The sequence below is a fragment of the Camelus ferus genome, chromosome 3 (assembly GCF_009834535.1).
Source record: "Camelus ferus isolate YT-003-E chromosome 3, BCGSAC_Cfer_1.0, whole genome shotgun sequence".
Classification (NCBI taxonomy): Eukaryota; Metazoa; Chordata; class Mammalia; order Artiodactyla; family Camelidae; genus Camelus; species Camelus ferus.
Genome location: NC_045698.1, coordinates 8643437 through 8654578, shown reverse-complemented (window position 1 = coordinate 8654578; position 11142 = coordinate 8643437). Strand labels below are relative to the sequence as shown.

Here is an 11142-nt window from a genome sequence, read left to right as displayed (position 1 = left end):
GCCAAAACAAAATCTCACAGATTGGGTGACTTAGACAACAGAAATTAATTTTCTCGCAGTTCTGAAAGCTGGAAGTCCAAGATCGAGGTGTCCGCAGGATGGGTTTCTCTGAGATCCCTCTCCTTGGCTTGCAGATGGCCACCTTCTCGTTACATCCTCACGTGGCCTCTTCTCTGTGTGGACACACCTCTAGTCTCTCTTTCTCTGCTTATAAGGACACCAGACCTATTGGATTACAGCCCAATCCCTATAAACTCATTTAACGTTAATTACTTCTTTAAAGGTCATATCTTTGCATACAGCCACAGCAGGGGTTAGAGTTTCAACATATGAATTTTGGAGGAACAGAATTCAGTCCAAACACTCTTATCAGATGGCCTTTCTAATACCTCAGCTCAATCTTTGACTTGCTCATAAAGATTTTCCACTCTCGCTGGGCCTGACTGTCCGAGTCTCCAGAATACAGAACAACTGCCAGCCTCCTTGCTTGGCTTGCTGCCCCCAGTGGTTGCTCCCCGCCTGGCCTCTAGGAGTCTTGTTCTACTGTTATGAGTCCAAGATTTGATCAAGACACCCAAGAGGGATCCCTATGGAAACTTCTGGATTTTCCTCTCCATGGTTCCCACTTTTGCAGTACATTCTCTCCTAAATCACAGCCTCTGCAGTGACCCCCCTGCCCCACTCTAATCTCTCCATTCTCTGTCTAGTGAAACCACTGCTCTGGCTCGCATTCTATATAAATGCATCACACTCCAGAAAATTTTTCCAGGAAGACAACGTGCATAGAAGCCGGGCATCCTTCGCCTGCCTCCTCTCTTTCAAGGATATCAGCCTCACGTTGGCTGCTGTCAAACACCTACAACTTGCTGCAGTGCATACATTTTGTACATGACATAATAGGTTTTAGAGATGCTATAAAGATGTTCTGGTTGCATCTCACAGGTTATGACACACATATGCTGTTTATCGTTTATGTGAATATAACTTTCTTAAGCAAATTGATTTTGAAGGAGTATAAAGTTCCTACCAGGGAGAAAGGTCTCCCTTCTATTTCTTTTTTAAGTAGAATTAAAATTAACGTACAATGTTATATTAGTTTCACCTGTACAATATAGTGATTTGATATTTGTATACATTATGAAATGATCACCACAACAGTTACTGATTTCTGACTTAATGTCTCTCTTGTCTGAGAATATACTCTGGATGGTTCCAAATATTTCAAACTTGTGACTTGCATATGGTTGATTTTGTCAAATGTTACATGTGCATTTGATAATAATATTTTGTATATAATGGGTTAAATAAAATTTATTATTAAAATGAATGTCAGTTATTTTATTTTTAAGTTTTAGAATTCCCATTGGATTCTTTCTCATGGATTCCAATTCTCAGTGAATTTATCCATCTTTCCATTTTTTTCTCCATTTTTTCCTACATTCCTATATTTTCTTGAACATATTGATCATTATTCTTTTAAATATTTTGCCTGCTAATGCCAATATCTGAGTCACCTATGGTTATATTTCTATTATATATTTGTTAATTTGTTAGTGATCATTTACTCCTGTCTTGTATAATAAATTTTAGGAATGCTGGACATTGTATAATAAAAATTGTGAAATTTTGCTTGAAAGTTCATTCTTTTCTCTGTTAGTCAGATAGATGAACTGGCCGCCTCTAATCTAATCAGGGACTTTGCTGAATTGAGTGGGGTCAGAATATTGGTAAGTGTCCACCTACCTCTGTTATTCTCAGATCTCAGAAAGCAAACCTCTAGGGATTTTAACTGAGAACTTGAGTTTCCCAAGGCCACTGTCTCAGGAAGGCCTTGAATGTAAATCTTTTCTTTTCTACACAGCAAGACTGTGAAATTTACATTCCAATTTTCAGAGGCTTTTTTTTTTTTTTTGCTTTTTGGCCCTATGCAGTTTCAGAAATTAGCAAAAGTTTTGAAGGGAAAATCAGTCATGTTTCAGCCTCAGTACTTTGTTCCCCCTTCTCACTGGAATCTTTATTAATTTTAATTTGAAGCCCTATGAGACCAGCAAAACCTCTGTTTGCATCTGTGTCTCAAACAGAGGCCCTCTGCCCCGGAAAAGACTCAAAGCTCAGCCTCTTTCACTGCATCCAGAATTGGCAAAAGTTTCAGGCAAGAAGCAAACACAGCATCCATTCCACCCTCCACATCCTCTCCTGCCTGAAATCTTGGATCATCTGGTCATTTTGCTTCAGCAGATTTCTGATGCTTTAGAGAAATAGTTTTTGGTTTTTATTCAAGAATTATAATTATTTTCAGTAGAAGCACGGTACTACCACAAGTGATTCTACCTTATCCAGAAATTGAAGTTTGGTCTCTCTTTCAGTTGGGATGTTTATCATTTCCAACAGTTTAAGAAAACAGTCTTAGGTGAAACTTTATTATCATGGGAGAAATCATGTAATAACAGCCAAAATGTATAAACCAGACAATTGGCTATATAAAGAATGATCAAACCTTATAACAGGAAAGTGCAGCCATACAAAATGAAATGGGAAAAGTACAGGAATTTAATTTTGACTGAATAAGAAGATATAACTTTGTGGACAATAATTAAACCGAACTGCCTTAGTTCTGGGTCATGAGATAATGATTTTTTCCTTTCTCATAATTTAAAAAATTTTCTAATTTATTTATGATGAGAATTTGTTACCTTCAGAATAAGCTAAATTTTACACAAACTTCATGTTCAATTATTTGGCAAAATCATCCCCAGCAATTCTGCAAGGATGGTGGTTAAGACTACAAAAAATACAACATATAACCAGCCATGTACTTCCATGTACACAGATAAAATCTTAGAGAATACGGGAACTATTTGATAACATTATTATTAACAGATACACTAAAGTGATAAATTGTATGGAAGAGCCAATTAGAGCATATGATATATATACTATCATGAAATATAATAAATGGGAAAGATACTTGACTCTGGTCTGAGCATTATGCATTTGTGGATTCCTGAAAATTCTGTGAAAGCAGTAAACCAGCCAGTTTACAAAATGAAGATCGCTGTAAGCTCTCATCATTAATCTGCAGGATGTAATTCTCTGCATGTGGAAGAAATGCAGTTAATGCTTATTAGGAAAAATGAATTTGTGAAAAGCATTCATTGACAAGGTGGTATCGCCTCTGTGTCTTGATGAGTGAATAAGATGTGCAATCAGATAATAAGTGTGCTCTGGTACAGCAGTTAAAACAGCAGCGAGTAAAAGGGCATTTTAATGTCATCACTAATATTAGCCATAATTTACTAGTTGCTTACTATGTACCAGGCATAGTGCCATTTGTTTACCATGGACTGGTTCATTAATGTAATTCTTACCATATTCTAAGAAGCAAGATTCTGCTTATTTTATAGGTAGTAAAATGGGACTGTCAAAGATTTTAGTGAGTACGTTGATTTCAGAATGTGCACTCTACACAACCTGGAGAGTAACACTGGAATGGTGACAACCATTAAGGAGACCCAGGAATGAAAAATGAGTTACTCCTTTTGGGAGATAGTGTAAAAATCACTGGGTTATGTAGAGTGGACTCATTGTGCAAAACTTTGAATATGGCTTCATTCATTGGTCAGTGACAAAAAATCTCATGTCATTCATTGACTTAGCTTCTAAACATACAATTTCAGACCATATTCATGTACTCATTTCATCAAAAAATTTTTTAATTTCATAGAAAATATATTGCAAGGGAAATACTTAGAGTGATAACAGCTGTAGTGAGCAGAGGGCAGAGATTACAGAACATATACATAGGAGACTGCATTTGGCTATGCATGACAGAAACCAATCACCATGGCTTAAGGAAAGAAAGGTTAATTTCTCTCCCATAATTGGAAGCCCAGGGGCACAAGCGCATGCTGGTACAGCAGCTTCAGGAAACTTTCAGTATCCTTCCATCTTAGGCTCTACCACCTTTGGTCTCTGACTCTCACTGTCAAGGACAATTCCTAGATGCAGTGTGGCAGGTCCAAATCCAGCCTGCAGTCTGCATGACAAACTTTAGGAAGAAGGAAGAAGAGGCAGAATCGGGGAGGTTCCCTTTCCACAGAAGCACACTGCTCTCTGAACGCTCCCTCAGACTCTCCTGTTCGTCTCCCTGCCAGATTACACGCAGCAGCAATCGAAACTGAGAAGCGTTATTTTATAGGTGGTCACGTGTCGCTCCAAACAAAATCTGGGTCCTATGCAAAAGGAAGATGGGGAGGGTAGACACTGGGAAAGCCACCAGCAGTGATTTAGACTGAATTAGACTATTTTCGTTTAATTAGAGGAGTGAATTGAGAAAGTAGAGGATAGATAAATCTGAAAGGCCAAATCAAAGTTCTAAAACAAGACAACACAGTAAATGGGGATGTGGACAAATATTCAGGATCAAGGAAAAAAGCTGAATCTGAGGCTGTAAGACTAAAGAGAGATCAGGATTAATTTGTAGATTCTTCCTATGCATGCAGGCCACTTTTGAGACCTGTGTATGTGATTAGTCAGTAATTATTATTAGTTTATATGATAAAAATCATATAATAATAATTAACACGTTGGTGGGGTCCAAACTTGCTAACAAACCCAGCTTCCCTTCCTGGGGCTGCAGTATACATGATCCTAATACATGCTGTTGGTTTTCTTAAGTGAATCATTTTGATATTTCATTCTCAAACCTATGAAATCCAATGCCCTATTTTTAACAAATGTTTACAAATTTTAACATATTGTTAATAAATATTGTGTAATGGTTACGTTGCTATTTTGAAAAGAAATTCACAGATACTAATTGATTTTTAAGGACATACACAGTAGTCTCATATAAAGAAGAAACAAAAGGAAAGTTATTCAAAATAAAATATTACTGTTTCCTTTATGTAGATGCTTGGTTACAACTAGGCTAGAAGAGCTAATCGGACACTCAGGTACCTGTCCGTGTAGCATCACTGTAATGATGATGGCTATAAAAATAGACTGGTCCAGGAGCCTTCTTTTGATGAGATATATACTACCGGTGATGCTGTTCTTAATCTTATGAACAGACGTTGGTCAATTTCTGAACAAAACAATGTGAACTATTTTCATCATTTATATCTTAGTAGCATTCTTGCAAAATTCAATGCATCTTAAAGCCATGCAAAAGTGCTTCTTGCTTCTGTATAATATGGAGAAATGTGGTAGGCTTAGAAAGGTGAGAACAGGTTCTCAACAACCACAGATGAAAAGTCGTGAAGGATACAGGCTACTCTTCCTCCTGTGGGATGGTCACATATATCACATAATGTTTAAGATGTGTGACTTGTGACCGCTAAAAACTAGTAACAATAAGAAAATACCCTCTTACACATTTCTAAAATACCTCCTGGGGAGGCGGTAATTCTTCCAGTAAGAACCATTGACCTAGATTCTTGGTATAAAACCTGCAATTTTGTTGATGAAATTTTTATACTCAATCAACTCTGCCTTAAAATTTATCACAAAAGCCTGGATGAAACTTGATGAGAGCTTCCCTGTTCCACCCTTTGGATCTTATTTTATAGGTTGCTCCTTCTCATTCTTGTCCATAGGTGTCAAGCCAGCCAATCTGGGGAGTCAATTCCTTCATCCTCTAGAAGCCCATCAAATCTATAAGCATTGTTGATAAATCATAGCGTAACACTTATTTCTCCTTGCTGCCAATATCTGTTATTAAGATTCTGTACCCAGCTTCATATTCCATAACTTGATGTCTTCTTTCTGTATATGCAATTCACCCATGCCTGTTGACCTAGGCTTTTGACCCACTGTCCACTTCTGACCAATAATGCCTGACATCCTCGATGCCTTGACTAGCCTACATTGGATTTAGACATTCAAGCCTAAAAGGTTGTGACTTCTGACACATGTAGGAGCCTTCACTAGACACCTCACTGCTCTGATTCCTTCCTTGAGTCCACTCCTGGGTCCACTGTGCCTTGGAGAACCGCAGCCATTTTATTGAGCACACTCTCTGTACCCCTTTCCTTGCTTTGCTTCAGTACTTTCGATACTGTTTCCTCTCCATGTTACCCATGTTCGGGCATGAAAAACAAAACCCCCGGAAGAGGCAAAAACAATGAGAAAATGTGGAAGGAAAGGCGTTGAATAAAAGAATCAACACCACAAGCATAGTGACAATTAGAAAGAAATAAGGATATTAGAGTGTGGTTACTTCCTCAGCATGTTTTTCTTTCTTCTATTGCCTAATAGCCCCAATTTAGGATTAAATTCCATGAGGACAGGGATTTTGTTTTCTTGTCTATTGTGTGCTATTGATTCACCAAATTTTGTCCAGTGTCTGAACCACAGCAGATACCCAATAACATTCGCTGGTGAATGAATGAATGAATGAATGATACCATCATGAGTCATGGCAGTAGTAAAAGGTGGTTTGTGTGAAAGTGTGAAGTTTCAAATCAAATAGTGAAATGACCCGCACACTGATCTTAATTATAATGGTTAATTCAAATTAGGTAAATTACTTTAAACATCTTTAAAAACAGAGTAGTATTTTCCAGCGTATTTTTATGACTGGTAACAGTGTTTAAATATGTATCTATCTATTAAATATATAAATATAAATATATACATAATTATATTCCTATTCTAGAGAATTTGACTTAAAATTTAAATTGTACATTTTAAAGAACTGTCATTACTTTCCCTGATTAAGTGCCAGACAGCAACAACAATCACTCAATTGTTTAATTTTCCAATTTGAGAAATTTCCATTTGTTTATGCATGGGTAATTCACTTTAAAAATTACAGTAATATTATCTTCTACTTGAACCTGAATGGTAAGATACAATGCTATATTTAAATTGCTTCAAATCAAACAAGGGTGTCACTCTTCTAAAATTGGCATATTTTGAACTATAAAATATGATGCATTAATTGATAAAAATATTTTAACTATTAGGTCTTATTCCTAGAAAAAAATTAGTAAAATTCCCATAAAAATACATTTTCTTCAACTTTGGAAAAGTGATCTGAAAAGTCAAGAGGTAGAACACATAGTATTTAGGTGTGATTTCTGTATCACATGACTCTTTGGGTATACAAACAGAAGAAAATAATGATTTCTCTTTTAGCATTGAGTAGTATAATTTGAAAATAATAAGTCATCAATTTTCTGGTCTTCTAGTGACCTAGGGAATTCACAATATGCCTTTTTATAGGAACTATCAGAAGCAGGAGGCAAAAGATGGCAGCAGTGAGTCGTTCCAAGATCTAACACCACCCATGATCATTTTATTTTATTCTTCAACATTATCAAATTTTGCTTTTAATAATATCCTAAGTTATAAGTTATTTTACAAGAACAGAAATCATCTTCCCTCTAAAGACGTCTATAGGGGACTGCCTGCGGGGGGTCTTTCCAAGGCATATAGTTAATCAGTAGGGTTTGCTATGGCTTTTCTCAAAAATAACCCTAAAAAACTTTGAAAATTATTTTCTTAACTTACATTTATATAGGCATAAAAGACACATCTATTTGCTGTGGATATTATTTTAACCTGCTTTAAAGTTAATCCAAAGTGTAGCCGACCTACCCTCAAAGTCTGCATTCCCACCTCCCCAACCCCCCAATGAGCGGCCCATGACTTCCTGAGTTAAAGGCTGCAAACAGGAGTACATGTTAAACATCGTTTTTCAAAAATCTAACCAAAGCTACAGTGAAAACAGAGAACATCCTTTAAAATATAATGTGGCCTAATGGATACAGCACTGCTAATTCGTCTTGTACCAAATACTCCACAGTAATTGAACTGTCTTTCTGAGAATTAAAAAAAAAAAAAAAGAAAAAATACAGTTCACAGCTGCTGAAAAATGGCCCTGAAGTGTCTTCCTTCAGAGGAATCTGAAGTATTTTAAGAAGAAGCCAGCTTCAAAACTGGGAGCCAGGCTGGCAAACTACTCTTCGAGGTGCGACCAAGCCTATCACGGCAGGAGCAGCCCCAACGGAGGAGGATGAATAATGAACATTTGCACCGTTGTGAAAAGTCCTTGCTTAATCTGCTGCTTTTTGCATTTATTTCTACGTGTTTAACCCGTCTAAACTTTCCTCCTTTGCTCTTCCTTCAAATTATATTTTAACTTCCTCCGAAGTATAATAGAGGATAGCCCCGGATAAATATTCAAGGCATTTAACTTTGTTGGATAATCTCTTCTGACATAAAAGAGAAGCACTTGGTTACTGAGAATCACCAGCCCCTCGAATCCCTCTGATTACAATTTCCTCACGCTGTCATGCTTATCTGTGTCTCAGACACCAGCTCTGGGGAGGGGAGAAGTGGGGAAAATACCACCTTAGACAGTCTGGGATCTGCAGGGTCAGGGATGGTGAGCCGTGGCATCATTAGGAAGGGCATTGCCCTGGTCCCCGGGCACGCCCCGCTCTGCCCGCCCAAGGCTTGTAATTGCGGTAGGGTCGAGACCCGTCACGACTTCCCAAACAGAGGGACACGGGTGAAGGCCCAGAGGACTTCTCTGGCACAAGACAAGGGTCTTGTTTTCTAACAAGACTTTTCACTGTTCCCTGCTGTATTTCACAGCAAGGGAGGCATAGAGAGGTCCCCATGGAGTCAGTGAGCTGTCAAACCAGGAGGTGACACAGAAAACTCATCTGAAAATGACGAGAACAATGCAGGGGGTATAGGAAGACTATGGGGGAAGGAACAAGTGAGGGTTTTCATCTTAGCCTGGGAGAGGAGGAAGACGAGGAGGAAGGGGAGGAGGAAGAGAAGGTGACAGAGTTGCAGCAGTTGGAAAAGAGAAGAGGGGGCGCTGGAGGAGGAGGGGAACTTAGCGTTGTGCTCAAGTTCCAAACTAGACAAGGGTCTTTCTTGCAGGAAGTTTACATACATTTCAGATACAAAACCAGGGGCATTCCATTTAAGGAGAAAGTCTCTCCACCCGCGAAAAGCACGTTAAATCTAAGCACTGGGAGTGACGGTGAGAATGGACAGACGCAGTTTGGGAAGACCAGAGATGGATGTCCTGCCTTCTTTGCTCTAGAACCACAGGATTTGAGAGGCCCCACCTGTACCCAGCAGCAGGTACATTTAGCCTGCCGCCTGCCCCAAAGCGCACACACGCTAGCTTAGAAGCCCCTCCACACCTGCCCTTTGTTTGCAGGCTGACATCTGCCCGACCACAATAAACTGCCAGCATCTTGCAAGTAAATGAAGGAACCAGCCCTTTGAGGGCCGGTCCAGCCCAGGGTTCCAGGCTTTCCTCCGGTCCTTTCCAGCTTTCTCCTGGTTCGCGAGCATCCACCCATCTGAGGGCCGGGGTGTGCGTTCCCCAGGATGCTCGGCCCTCTCCCAGCCCGCGGCCTCCTCCCCTCTCTCCTGCTGCTGCCGCTGCTGCCGCGAAAACCAGGAGAAGTGGAATGCGCACGGCGAAGCGCGGCGCTCTGGCGGCGGCACTGGGCATGCTCGGCACCCAGGGCAGGTTTGGGCGGCGGGGCGGACGCTCCCTCACTAGCCGGGCGCCCGAGCCGGCCGCCGAGGCATAGGTGGAGGCTGAGGCAGCCGCGCGCCGCGGGAGGAGCCTCGCCCTCGGCGGCGGCGGCGGCGGCGGCGGCACAGGTGGCGCGGGCCGCGCGCGTGGCGCAGCACGGGAGCGCTCGGCGCCGGGAGCCGCGGCGGCTCCAGGCTCGCGCCCGCGGCGGCACCCGGCCGAGCGGAGCGGCGGGCGCGGCGGCGGCGGCCCCCGGAGCCCGCAGGAGCCCGCAAGAGCCCCGAGCCCGCGGAGCCCGCGGAGCCCGCGGAAGCCGGGCAGGGGGCGCTGCGCTCGCTGCGCTCGGCGGGGCCTCCGGGCCGGGCGCCGCGCACTCGCGTCGGGAGCCGCCTCTCCCCCGCGGCGCTCGCCCCTGCTCCCCGCCGGCATCACTTGTCCCGCGGCCGCGCTCAGACAACAAAAGCGGAAGATGCTGCAGTTGGGCAAGGTCAGGACCTTGCCCTGAAGCAGGGCGGCGGCGCGCACGCCTTTCGCTGGACTGAGGAGCTGTCGCTGGTGGCGGGTGCATGTTCACGAGGAGGCAATCGGGCGCCGCGCCGTTCGGTGAGTTGCCTGCGCCGGGCTGCTGGGGCCAGGCGCATCCTCCTCAGCGTCGTCCTCCTCCTCGCCCTCCTCCTCGCCGCCAGTGGGGGTTGGTCCTCGGCTCCCGGCCGGCGGGCGGCGGTGGCGGTGGCGGCGGCGGCTGCTGCGCGGTCCTGCCAGTCCGGGGGAGGACCGCGGACGCGCCGGGTCCCCTCTCGGAAGACGGCTCTGCCTGGAACGTGGGCCGGGGTTAGTGCCTTTCTTGGAGCGGTTACCAAGTGTCTTCTCTGCGTTCTCCCCCTCCCTGCCACCCATCTCCCCCGGAGGAGGCGTATATAGGGCAACACCAACAATACTGCTCCCCGCCACCCTCCAGAACATACCCGTTGCATTCATGACGTCCCTAATGTACGGGAGAAGGCGGATGGGGGTGGGGAGGACTTCCCTCCAGTCTTTTGCCCTTATGTTCAATGTCATTACGATGTTTGGCTAGAACAAAATGGAAATACTTAGTCATATGCGTCCATGGCTGTTTCTTCACTCTCCCGCGGCCCGCCAGACCCGGGGCCCCTTTGGTCTATATTTAGCTGTTTCAGAGGAAGCGTTTTCAGCTTGATTCACAGGTTTCGGGGGCTTCTGAGTCCTGACAATAGATAGCGAGGCTCCGGAAAGCGCCGCCTGAAACCCAGGTTTGGAACCCGGTGCATGTGCGTGGGAGGTTGCGATGCGATTATTTGGGTGATCCGTAATTAATGGCCGAAAGCAAAGCTGCTTTTCTTTTTTGCCGACCTTCCTCTTATTCTGGTGTGTAATGTGTTTGCATCGATTGCTGCTCAGCTGGCTCCAGCCACCACGTTCAGAATTAAGTCACTAGAGAGATGGTGCAGCTTCCCTGGTCTGTGTGGTAGGAAAACAGTCTGAGAGATTTTGGGATGTGTGTGTGGTTCCCACAATGAGCAGTTAGTTCTAAAAATGCCTAAAGTTGTGCTTCGCTGTAAATGTTGGGGTGGTGCAGAGTGTGGAAAAAGAAAAAGGAGGGCAGGTTG

General features: G+C 43.1%; 1 protein-coding gene across 1 annotated transcript in view; it reads left to right on the top strand.

The window, feature by feature from the left end:
- Positions 1-9765: 9765 nt before the first annotated feature.
- Positions 9766-11142, top strand: part of CTNND2 (catenin delta 2) — an 886845-nt gene continuing 885468 nt past the window's right edge. Inside the window, exon 1 of the mRNA XM_032470087.1 lies at positions 9766-10117. The gene's annotated coding sequence lies outside the window, so the exon portion shown is untranslated. The remainder of the gene's footprint in view (positions 10118-11142) is intronic.